Source organism: Pogona vitticeps, chromosome 4 (assembly GCF_051106095.1).
Source record: "Pogona vitticeps strain Pit_001003342236 chromosome 4, PviZW2.1, whole genome shotgun sequence".
Lineage (NCBI taxonomy): Eukaryota > Metazoa > Chordata > Lepidosauria > Squamata > Agamidae > Pogona > Pogona vitticeps.
The window spans coordinates 162,612,889-162,625,560 of NC_135786.1; the positions used below are offsets into that span (position 1 = coordinate 162,612,889).

The 12,672-nt window shown below is 37.8% G+C and overlaps 1 protein-coding gene across 6 annotated transcripts in view; it reads left to right on the plus strand.

Moving 5' to 3' along the window:
- The window catches only part of PHACTR1 (phosphatase and actin regulator 1), a 325,437-nt gene that overhangs the window by 63,647 nt on the left and 249,118 nt on the right, over positions 1–12,672 (plus strand). The gene's annotated exons all lie outside the window — the stretch shown is intronic.

Here is a 12,672-nt window from a genome sequence, read left to right on the forward strand (position 1 = left end):
CGAGAATACAATTACACAGGTACCAGCACTATGCTCCTAATGTGCAATTCTCCCTTGAGACCATATTTACAGGTAGTTTTATCGTCATAGCTGCTGCTGCCTCCTCCTTTCCTTCCACCATTCATAAAGGCTCTTACCCACCACATGTTGCCCTTGTTGCACATCTATACCATTTAAATGATCTGGCATTTGTATCTGCAGAGTACAGTGATATGATGCAAAGCCTGTAACTATTGAGAACTCCTGTTGGGAATCATCTTAGACAAAATGAAAAATTTGTTGGTGAGTTGGTGTTGGTGTTTTCTTATTTTTAAAGGAAATCCATTAAAGGTAGTGCAGGGGAAAGGTCACTAAACATATTTACAAATGCTCCTAGAGCAATCCTCCATGCATGCCAGTCGAATCAGGCAGCATTACTTTAAGCAGGAGGCTGGAAGTGCCTTCAAACAGAACAGGGGGGAGGGGAAGTAGCAATCTAGTCTTAGTTCTTAGCAGATGAAAGATAAAATATATTGTCCCCTCCCCAACTGGTTCTGATCATCTGCGATATATGTGGGTCTCCCTGTTCTGATATACACATTTATAGAAGTGGCAGATATCAAAGTGGTGCCCCGCATGATGACGATAATCTGTCCTGGGGAAATCACTGTTTAGCAAAATCATCATCATGTGAAAACCCTTTTCCCATTGGAATGCATTGAAACCCGGTTTAATGCGTTTCAATGGAGAAAATACCTCATCGTCCAGCAAAGATCGCACATAGGGAAGCCATTTTGTGATCGCTGATCAGCTGTAAAAATGGCTGCCCTGCGAAGCATGGGTCCAGAAAACACAGGGCAGCCATTTTGCAAAGCCAAAAAAATCATCGTCTTGCGAACAAACGGTTCACAAAGCACAGACCTAATTGACGTCCAGCGAAAATCCCCCATAGGAATGAATGTTTTGTGAATTGCTATAGTGATCGCAAAAAGTCATCATCATGCAGATTCGTCGTTTAGCGGAGTCGTCATTTAGCGAGGTACCACTGTATAAGGAACCTAGTCCATTTTGTGTATTTCATATCTAAGACGTCATTACAGGGTTTTCCAACTGCTAACAAATATTGTGCATTTAAACCTTCTTCTGACATTCTTATGACGACAAATAAAACTTAAAGTGATAGCATCAACCTCCTGATTCAGGAAGCTCAAAACATGTTTAACCAAATGTGGTTCCACTGTCCTCTGCAGACCATCATACTCAACACATGGTAGACATGGTCCCATTCCTACTGTAAGTCCTATTCCTGTTCTTAGCTCCTTTGAACTCAGAGTTAGTTAATTTGCTAACACCAGTTCTCTAAGGAGAGCAAAAGAGATTGTAAGTTGTAGCCAACATGGAGTATATGAGAGGCCCATCTGCCCAAAGCCTTTTCACAGTCTTTTCCAATGACTTCGTATCAGATTGAATTCTGTGGTAATCCACATAAGCAATGCCGAAATTCTAAGATGATGATCATATTGATAAGAAGATACAGTCGACCGTCTTACAGTCCCAAACAGGTCCCCCATCAGTCTTTATTAATCAGCTCATCATTTGCCATGAGCAGTGGCATTAAAATGCTACTTTTGCTCTCTTGTTTTGCCCAGTGCTCCAGATTAAAAGAAACACTTGGTGGGCCATACAGGTCTGACATGGCCCACGTGATTTCTAAACTCCCTAAAACAACTGTTCTACTGCAAGAAGAAAATCTATTGAGATTTATTCTTAATTGGCAGGAGAAAAACAGTCAAGACAGGGTATTACGAGCCACGCCATGGTGATTGCAAATTTTAACACTAGGCTCTGTTGTTATTCTAAATGCAGCAAAGTCCTATAGCTCTAAGTTCATATTAATTCTCTAAAACCCTCAGTGTTTATTTCATAAAAAATTACTCTCCCACCAAGCAAGAAGTAGCAGAACCAATCTAGGTTGTGGTAAGAAATGAAATTTCTGTTTCAAATTGGCATCAGAAACCCAGCAGGCATTTGATCAAATTGGATAAAGGCTGCTGATTTTCAATTGCCAGCACTTAGAAGGTGACGAAGGGCAGAAAAGTATGTTAGCTCAGCAGTAATATGACTGTTGGAAGGCAGGGAGCATTCGTAAGCAAGAAGAGGGTGGAAAGAGGTTATTCCTCCACCCCACCCCCCAGCCAGTTACTCTCCCGTATGTGGTCTCTCTGTCTTAAGGTTCACATTACCAGACAAAGGAGATCTGGACTCTACGGCCAGAATCATCAGAACCCAAGTGCAAACAGAAGGAGTTGTTCCACTGCAGGAACAACCCCATCTGTGGATACAAGGGGCATCCTGATCCATTGCAGGCTTCTGTAAAGAAGGAAGAGATTATCTTTGCTGATGTCCCCTTCTGATGCCCCCTATGCCACCGCCTATGTGGTTCCAGCAGATCTCTCAGTTTTCCAGGGGGCACAAAAGAGTGGAGAGAAGAGAAAAAAATGTTCCCACCCCACCCCTTCTCCTTTTTTTATATAAGAGCTGAAAGCACCCTGTTCCACAAGAGTGACTCTTCTTGCAGATCTGTGTATCCATTTTATATATTTGTTTGCTTATCATATATCCTACGTTTCTTCCAGTGAGGTCAAGGCAGTGTACATATTTCTCACCCTCCCCACTTTATTCTAATAACAACTTTGTGAAGCAGGTCAGGCAAGAATAAGATCATTGGTCCAAGGTTATCACAGAGCTTCGAGGCTGAACAAGTATTTGAACACAGGTCTTCTTAGTCATGATTCAGTGTTTTGACCCTTACACAATACTGCCTTTGTCCCCTGAATTTGACTTGTAATGTGTAATTCTGACCTAAGTCCTGCTATTCATTCTCAAGATAATTCTGTTGAGGAGCCTTGCCAAAGCATCTTATGACGTGACTTCACCAAAGTAAGACAGTTGTGATATTTGAAGTGGTATTTAACTGTTCAGGAAAAGTCGGCATGATTCAGGAAAAATTGGCTTAGAAGATAAACTCTGCTTGTTTCTCCCAAGAGAACTTGGAAGGCAATAAGCATGACTGCTTTAAGTACACTAAGTATTTTAGTAACATTGTGACCTTAAGTAATATTGGCAAGTTCTAAGCATTTAAAGTGTGCATTGAAAATATATTTCTTGGATGCAGTTCTTTGGCACATACTGAAATGAATAATATTTTAGGTTAATAGAAACACTCTTTGATGAGATCGTGATTGGATGAAACCTCAGATTAAATGGTGTTACAATAGGGAGACATCCTCTTATTTGTTTTTTGTTTTATTTTGTTTTTTGCTTTCACTGGCTAGAGCAGAAAGTTAGGAAAGCAAAAAAGCAAATAATCAAGTGACATAAGATTATATGCTAAGGCAGAGCAATGGCTATTAAAAGAAAGAGGTAACTGGCTGTTAGAGCCAATGACATCTTGAGCATCTGGAACAGATCTATTGTCTTCTCAATATACTTTTAAATATCCTCTGCACATCCATTTCCCCATTGCACTTTGTCCGTGCTGCAAAGTGAGGGACCCTAGTATAAACCAGAGGAAATTGCTTTAGGTTAAATCAACTAGGAGACTTAAAGCGAATACATTTTATTTGGTATAAGCTTTTGTGGACTATAGGGACGTGGTGGTGCTGCGGGCTAAACCGCAGAAGCCTGTGCTGCAGGGTCAGAAGACCAGCAGTCATAAGATTGAATCCACGCGATGGAGTGAGCTCCCGTCGCTTTGTCCCAGCTCCCTCCAACCTAGCGATTCAAAAGCATGCAAATGTGAGTAGATAAATAGGGACCACCTCGGTGGGAAGGTAACAGCATTCCGTGTCTAAGTCGCACTGGCCATGTGACCATGTGAGATTGTCTTTGGACAAACGCTGACTCTATGGCTTGGAAACGGGGATGAGCACCGCCCCCTAGAGTCGAACATGACTGGACAAGAAAAATTGTCAAGGGGAACCTTTACCTTTACCTTTACCTTTGTGGACTATAGCCCACTTCTTTAGAAGCACAGCAGTTAAGTCTTAAAGGTATTACATAAGGCTTTGTTGGTTTTGCTGCAACAGATTAGGATAGTTATCTTCTTGAAGAGGGGGTTGTTTTTTGTTAAGTGTCTTATAGTACATTTTTATTGATTGCATGTTTTGAGGCCCAGCAGAGACAATGGAAAGGCATCTTGGGTATATTTATAACTAAGGTGGTCAGCCTGCTTTGTGAAGGTTGTACCAGTTCTAACTGGTGGTGAGGGTTCTATGGAAGCTAGATATCAGGAAGAAGGATTCTAGCCTAGTTTTAATCTTGTGTGACCGCATTGGTGTCAGATCAGAAAAATCATGTCAGACGCTCTTTAGGAGTCCTACAGAACTTTATAGACCTCCCACGAAAAGAAATCAGAACCCTGTATTCATCACAGCTGGTACTTTTCCCAGTAAAGGGTTAATTTCAGAATGAAACCAAATGATCACTGACAATCATATCAAAATTCATCTGAGTATCAAAAGATAAACATTTTCATTGTTGCAATAATTCCAGACATCAGTTTGTCTAATTCTATAAGTTTGATTTATCTAAATAAATCTAAATCTGTTCCTCATAATGCCGTTACCTAACATTTTAAATATAATGTTATAAATTCACATTTGAATGATTTACTGTTTTTTAGCTTTTAATATTGTATTTTTAACAAGGTAAGCCTCCTTGGATCCTTTTTAGGAGAAAGGCAGGGTAAAAATATTTCAAATAAATAATCTATGTTGTTTCTGTGTGTACAAAATACTTCAGAGTTGTTGTAAAATACAAAAGCTGTTTTCTTACAGCTATGAAGAAAACTGTTAGGACAAATACTTAAACAGAAATCCAAAATTCTTACAACATTGAAAAATTGCAGATATTCAAATATAAAATTTCAGTTTTAGGCAGAATAAAAATCATGTAAAAATAAAGAGGGTTATAGCCTAAAAGAAACAAACATAAAAACAAAACAAAAAACAGATGATACATCTCTTAAAATATTAAAGTTTTAAGAATAAAATTGTGTAAAGTAAAAAACATTTCTTAGCCTCTAAGCATATTATTAGAGACACACACAGAATAACTCTAAATGCTCACGCAAGCAATCCAGCAAAAGCCTATGAAAGAAAATCTGTGTTGATTGTTATTGTCAGTAACTGGAACTGAAGCTGTTGCTGTGCTGAAACATGATTGTTATATTTGATGTCTTTTGTATGTAGTACATCATGGTGCTGTCTTACTTAGTTGAATGCCTTGTTTTCATGTTATCTCCCCATATTTATAAATCTTTAAGCTGTTTTCACTTTCCCCTTGTCTGTAAGCAAACCTTATCTGCAGAGTCTGCACATTCTATGGTTTTGGAAGTCCAGCAAAATTTTCTCAACAGAAAATTCTGTTATTCCTATAGTCTTTGTATCTCTAGGGGTCTGCAACTTCATATTTGGCTAACTGCCATTGTACAGTTAGCTCCATAATGTGCGCATGCATGGCCTATGCTTCTTTGTTTGGAGAACTGGGTTGTTACACTCAGTCCACAGTTGTAACTATAAAACAACAACCATACTACTTCCTGACTTACATTTAAGAGAGACATGACTGGTGAATTCAATCTTGTCAAGAACTTTTGAACTTTACATCTAAAAGTAACTATCCTGGCAAAATCCATCTTGCCATGAACTTTTGGACTTTTAGGTTCTTCTTACTGGTACAAACTTGATAAAGTGGTGTTTTTATCCATGAAGGCTCATGTATTTTACAATGATTTTTTTTTGGGGGGGGGGGTCTATTAAGGTATTGCCTATTTTCACATTCCAATTTACCTTGACAGCATTATTATAGTTTCATCATTGTTTTGACAATTGATTGCAAATTTTAGAACTCTAATAATCTGTAATTATAAGCCCCTAGACCAACAAGGCCTTATTACATCATGTTTTAGGATATTGCAAAATTGGACAATTGCAAAACCACACTAATATGACCACCAGCAGGGTGTACTATAAGACCTACTAATGCCATTTTCATATTTTAATCAAAAACAATTCTATTCATTACGTAATTCAACCTTCGATGGACAAAATTCTTCAGCTTGTCAAAAATACTACAAGTATTTGCCTCTTCCTTCTCAATATCTGTTTAGAGTTACAGTCATGGCATTAGGCTACAGCTAGGATGTCTGTGATGGTTATTGCAATCTATCTCTATCTCTCTCACACACACATACATTGGCATTTACATGGAACTAAAAATCCACATGGAAATTAAAGGAGAGGCACTGTGAACAAGACCTTTCCCACTGTTTTTTTCTTTAAAATCTCTTTTTCATGTTCCATATGTATGCCTGCATTAGCATCAGTTGACGTTGGACAAATCATTGCACTAGAACCAACCCAGAGGGCCAAGACCCTCCACTATCTCTCAAACCAAATTAACATGCTGTCTTCTAATATGCAAATTACTATGGTATTGAAACATGGAATAACAGAATAATTAGCATTTCTCATCATTAATGTTGCCAGCTCTTTATCCCTTGCTGGATCTAAATTAATATCAAATGGAGCACATCGGTAATTCATTGCATTTCAAACAAATGCTAAACTCACTATATGCTGTGTCCCCCTCAAAATCTGTCTCCTGTTCTTATCTATTTTCTTGTTTAATTATTTGAAACAAGCTTAATGTACAAAGATAATAGACTTCTGTACAGTTCCTGACAATTGTCTAAATTTCTGCATGTGGTAACAGGAAGAAATACGGTGAAGGGAATTTACTTTTAATTGCATGGTCAGCTTGGCCCATCCCAAGTAATTTTAAGAAACAGGCTGCAATATGCAGGTTCTCTTATAACACCTCATCTGCAAAACCTTTTCAGTAGAACAACTGAGGACACAGCCTCAAAACTGGCTTTCTTTTCTTTTCTTTTTTGCCTGAGGAAGCCATTCATAGAAGATGGAATATGAAGCACCCCATATTTGACTTTCTCAAGACTACCCTAATTTTTGCCTAACTCACCAGCTCTGCTTCTTGTGTGATGTCTGTCACAAACAATGATGAATTCTGGGCTTAGAAAAAGTTCCGTTTTTGAACTGTAACTCTCCAAATTCCAAACAGTCTGGCCACTGTCCATGCAGGCTGCAAATTCCGGGGACTCTAGTCTTAACCTAACAACTTTTCTAAGTTCTGTGTGAACCTGCCACCATGTTAAGAACAAAAAAATATTGTCTTCAAAAGCTTAAAAGTTGTTCATTATATTGCTAGAATTATCACAAAACATTAGAAAGAGACCATAACAAATGTTCTTAAACATTTCTGTTTTTGTTCTGTTTTTAAACATATACGAGTGCAGGTATTCATATCTTGCCAATCTTCCTCAAATAGCTCAAGGCTGTCTCTTTTTTCCATTGTCTGAAATTAGTTTGTGTATTGCTTTTAACACTGTGCATCACACAATACAGTAATCAGTTAGAGGCTTAATTGAATGGCTAAACACAGATGCCATTGTCAGAACCTGTACAGTCTTCTATTAATATTGACTAGATTGTTCGTTTCAGACTCATTATTGCTGCTATCATCATCATGAGTGCAAATAGCTCTATTTAGAATACAATGTACCTTGCACTTCTTATTAATTTATATATAAATATAAAGTATTTTGCAATGAGATTCCTAGTAGCTTCTTGGTTTTAATTTGTATGATAATAAATGATACCAGTTTACAAAATAATCTAAATGCTTTCCAAACCATAAACATGAAAAAAACCCTAACATCTCAGTATCAATATCAATAACAGTAACAGTAACAACAACAATAATAAAAGCATTTTAAGGCAGTCTTTTCATTAGAATCATGTCTCTGATGTTTTTAAATAGAAGATATTGACAGATGGGGTTGTATTGTATTTTGGTACTTGTCTTAAGAGGAATGGCAAAGTGAACGGGGGGGGGGGGATTTCACTTGATTTAAATGTTCCTTTACTTAGTTACAGTTCTGCAGAATGTCTTTTATTTAAATTTTTTATCTCATTACTACTAGGAGAGGAAACTAATACACACCAGTGTCTGATGAGTGTAAACTAATTAAAAGACATAAACACCTGGTTATTTTGAGGGCAGAATTAATACCTGCTTCTAAATCAACCGCTGAATGGCCGATGAATTTTTGCACCCTATGACTGTTCATGTTCTCCTGAACAGTAACATCTGGTGATTAATTACAGGACTAACGCTAAGTGTTTAGCATGGAGCCAGACATATGGATGCTAAACCTTGATCATCAGGGTTGAGTAAATAGAAAAGAGGCAGCACAGGAATAGAGCAGTTCCATCTGCATGATGCCAGCTGGGTTCATTTCTGTTTAAATATGAGCTATTGCAACATGCATATTGATCTCATACACAGTAACATGATATTTAGGTGTTGTAGCAGTCATTCCTGTTATTTGCGGAGCAAACTTCACCTCTAAATCAGACCTGGACCATCCTCAGGTTAAGCTTAGCTCCTGCTGATTGGAGTGTAAGCGGATGTAGCCACTTGGCCTTTTCCTGTTCATCATCATGCCCTGAATCTGCTAATCTGACACCTACCAAATAAGATGGGGGACTGCTGTAAACAATTGTTGCTCCCCTGAATGTCTTCCTTGGTCAGTAAAATCTATTAATTTCTTAACACCTGTTCTAGATGTTTTTGCATTTTTAGAAACTGATGAATAACAGTCGTAGAAAATTTGGAGATATTGAACACATCACCTGTTCAGAAGGCTTTTTTTCCAGTAGAGTATAGGCAATTTCACTAGGACTAAGTCCATTTGTTGGCAGCAAGATAAAGGGCTGAAGGGTGGAGGTGGCCTGCCTGGGGAGGGCAAGAAAAATGGTCCTGCGGGTCACATGCATTACTGAATCTAGGCATTATTGGGTAGTGACCCCAAATCTCCTCACAGCCAGGGCATTATTAAAATGGGATGCCCCCCATCACTTTACACAGGATTGCATGGTGGCCTGGGATATGCAGACAGGCTGTAGTGACAGGAGAGGCACTGCCATGTCCCCCTTCACCTCCCAATGAGTTTAGGGAGGGGGAGGAATGCATGGCAGACATGCTTCTTTTCCTGCCTCAGGTCAGTGACAGACCTTGCCCCTTGGTCCTGTAAATAATGAACTGAGGCAAGAGCAGAGGCTGATGAGTAAGGGGAACCTGCAAGCATATGCTGAAGCCACTCAAGACAACAGCTTGAGAAGGTTTCAACCAAAGGAGAAAGAAATTCTTGAACCGCACTACGCAACAGAGCTATGCCAAGAATGGGAGCCAAAGACAAGGAACCCGAGGCCAAGAGGGGATGTCATACAGGGGGTGAAGACTGAAGAAGTTTGGAGAAGATAGTTAGATACATCCAATCATACAAAAACCTAATCAGAAAGAAAACAATCAGGTAAGACCTCACTGCCATTTAAGGGGTGTGAAGGTTACAGAGTAATTGGCTATAGGCTGGTTAAGGAAAGGGACCAGTGGTTCAAAATGACCAGTTCTATAAAACTGAGTGAATACCGTGGCATTACAAAAACCAAATGAATGGCATATGACATTTTTGGAAAAAAACAGATTGAAAGCCTTTTTAAGAAATGACAAGACGGAAGGCTTGATGAGTAATTCTCCATTTTGAAATGGATGATGTAAATGCCTCTTTATGGCTTCAGATTTTTTTATTTTTTTATTTTTTTACTGTAATGGAATCTTTGTATTACCTTCCTAAAGTAAATTAAAGTCTTGCAAAGAATATGGCTGAGAGATGGGAACAAAAACTGACATAGCTACATAGAGGTTTTAAAAAAACCCAAAACAAAATGGGATTACTTAAGGGTAACCAAAACCAGCAAATTCTGAAAGCACCCAAATTGTTTTGCGTGTAGTAGCACCAGTTATGATCATGATCCACTCAGGAACACAAAAATACTGTTCTGAAGCCATATTTTTCTATGTTAGTGCCACATTCATGGGAGGAAATGAATCAAATGCTTAAGATAATGAGGGCAAAACTGGGCAGGCAGAAGGAATCAATGAAAATCATTGGTTCAGGGACACACATGCTTGTCCCAGCAATACTCTGCATTACACACTTAAGAATGTAAACCAGATGGCTGAAATTATTTTATTTGTGAGTGTATCTGAAAAGTATAAAAGTAACTATATGAGTAACTAAAAGGTTACAGTGAAACAACAACATTGCAATATAAGATAATAATTTTGTTAATAAAAAAAAGAATTAACAACAAATAGATAATACAGATGTACAAGCTCTGGTAGTGAATTTAGGCTACTGGATAGCTAAGTGCTTTAGGTATCTGGTTTGGGGTTCACTTCACCACTGTGCCTGCTTGACAGAAACTGGACTTGATGATCCATAGATCTGCAGTTCAAAGATTATTTATTTATTTATTTATTTATTTATCTATCTATTTATCTATTTATTTATTTATTTATTTATTTATTTATTTATTTATTTATTTATTTATTTATTTATTTAATATCCCGCCTATCTAGTCAGCTCAGGACCACTCTAGTTCTTCCCATTTTTAATGGGAAGAACAAGTATCTTCCAGGGCAAAAGTAAATTAAACGTATTTTGTAGTTCCAGAAGCCAACATGAAAACATTTGATAAAATGCAATTCAATTAATATAAGGTGTTTATTTTTTAAAAAAAATTGAGCAAAAGGAGGCGTTAAAATGGGTATCTCAGGAGTGAATAAATTATATTCTTACTTTTTTAAAAAAATAGATAATTTCTGATGTTTAAAGTGAAATTTTCTAGGATTTCATCATTTGGACAATTAACTTTATGGCAATCAAGCTTCCAATTCAGATTAGTTTCTTTGTAATTAAAACTGATGGAACTGTTAACATGGCTCAACCACAATAATTTAAACATTGTGCATTATAAGAATGTATTAAATGGCTTAGTGAATGAAAGCATTTCTGTTTCATATTCTGGACACCTTTGAAGAGGAGCACACACTCTATTATTTTTCTTCAACCTATTTAATGACAATCATGAAGTCCTTTAGCCTAGAACCCTGAAAGGATAGAGAGATGGGAGGCCTTAAAGAGACAGGCCCCTAGCTTTATGATTAGCAAACCATCTCCTTTCTGAGATACCTGTCCAAGTCATTACTAGCATGCAGGTTCTTGGTGTGGAACAAAGTGGATCATTTGGGGGCAGGCTCTGAAGTAGAACTTAGAAAATTACTTTTAAAAATTTACATTTTGTCCATTACTTGTTACAGTGTTTGGCAAATAGTGGGGTGTCACTTCTAGTAATGTTGAAAAGATAACTCTTCGTATTACTTGCTGTGCTGCCAGCTGCTTTTTTATTACTTTTTGTTACTTTAAAAAAAACCTTTAGGGTTGATAAGATACATTGATGTCTCATAATATCCTCTCAAATTGCCTCTAAAATTCCTTAAAATCCCTGTAAAATGTAACATTTGAACATTGTACCTAGAAAATGTTACTCACTACAGCAATAAAGCAATGTGTATTCCTATTGCTACATCATTTTCAAAATGTAGCTTCTTTCCACCTTTGTTAGACTCCAAAATGAACTACTGTAGTTATATGAAACTGTGTTGCTCGTAACACATTCCTTCCAAGCTCTGCTTTGAGGTTATGGTCGCAGAGATTCCACTACAGGAATTTCCAGATATAGAGGTACAGTCTAATATCACACTCTGGCCCAAACATTGATCTCATGCTGGGGTCCCAGTTATTTTGATGCCTGAGGTGGCATTGGTCTGATCAACCACTCTAGCCTCATTCAAGACCAGGCTGTTGTTTTTGGATGGATTTCTTGAGAGGCCCACATATTCAGACTGGAATCAGGCTTCCAACTTCATCAAACCTTCATGCAACCTTCATGCAAACTGTTCCTAAAAATGAAATTCCATCCAAGAGGACTCAGGAATAAGTCCTATTGAAATCAGTGGGATGCATTGGTGAACAAACCTTTTTAAAATAATTGTAGGCCTCTGGGCAATCTGCCTCTTCCTGTCTAATTATGTGCAGTGTTTGAGATGATTCATAAATAATAAATATTAAACGTATTAACATAAGTTTAGGCTGCCTTATGGTTCAGATTTGAGCCCATCTATGAAGCTTAATGGGAGCTTTTCCTATGTCACTGTCTTTCATCACACTTTAATGATAATAACAATGAGATTGAAATACGCTGCAGTCTCTATTAGCTCATGGGAGAACAGAAAAGGAAACCAAATTAATGAATTTGATACTTCAGATATTATTATTCTATGCTTATTACTCCCAGCACAGAGGTCCCGTGGGACACAGCTTTCATGCAGACCTGTCAGCCTCCTGCCTTCCAGGCTTGTACACAGCACACTAACTCCATGTACGAAGTTCATTACTCCGTGTGGTTTTTGACCTGCCTAAAGCCACAAAATCAGGACATCTATTTAAGCCACTGTACATGCTTTGTTAGCATTATAGAACCTGGGGAGAAGGCTGACGGATCTCACAGGCTCAAAAGATATGCTTTTTGGCTTGGTCCTATTTCTTGTAATGTGGCTTCTCAAGAACCTTGAAAAGGGTCTCTTTGTAACAGACAGTGACTGTTAGATTTCCAAGTTCTTTAACTTCATGTACAAACTTGTTTT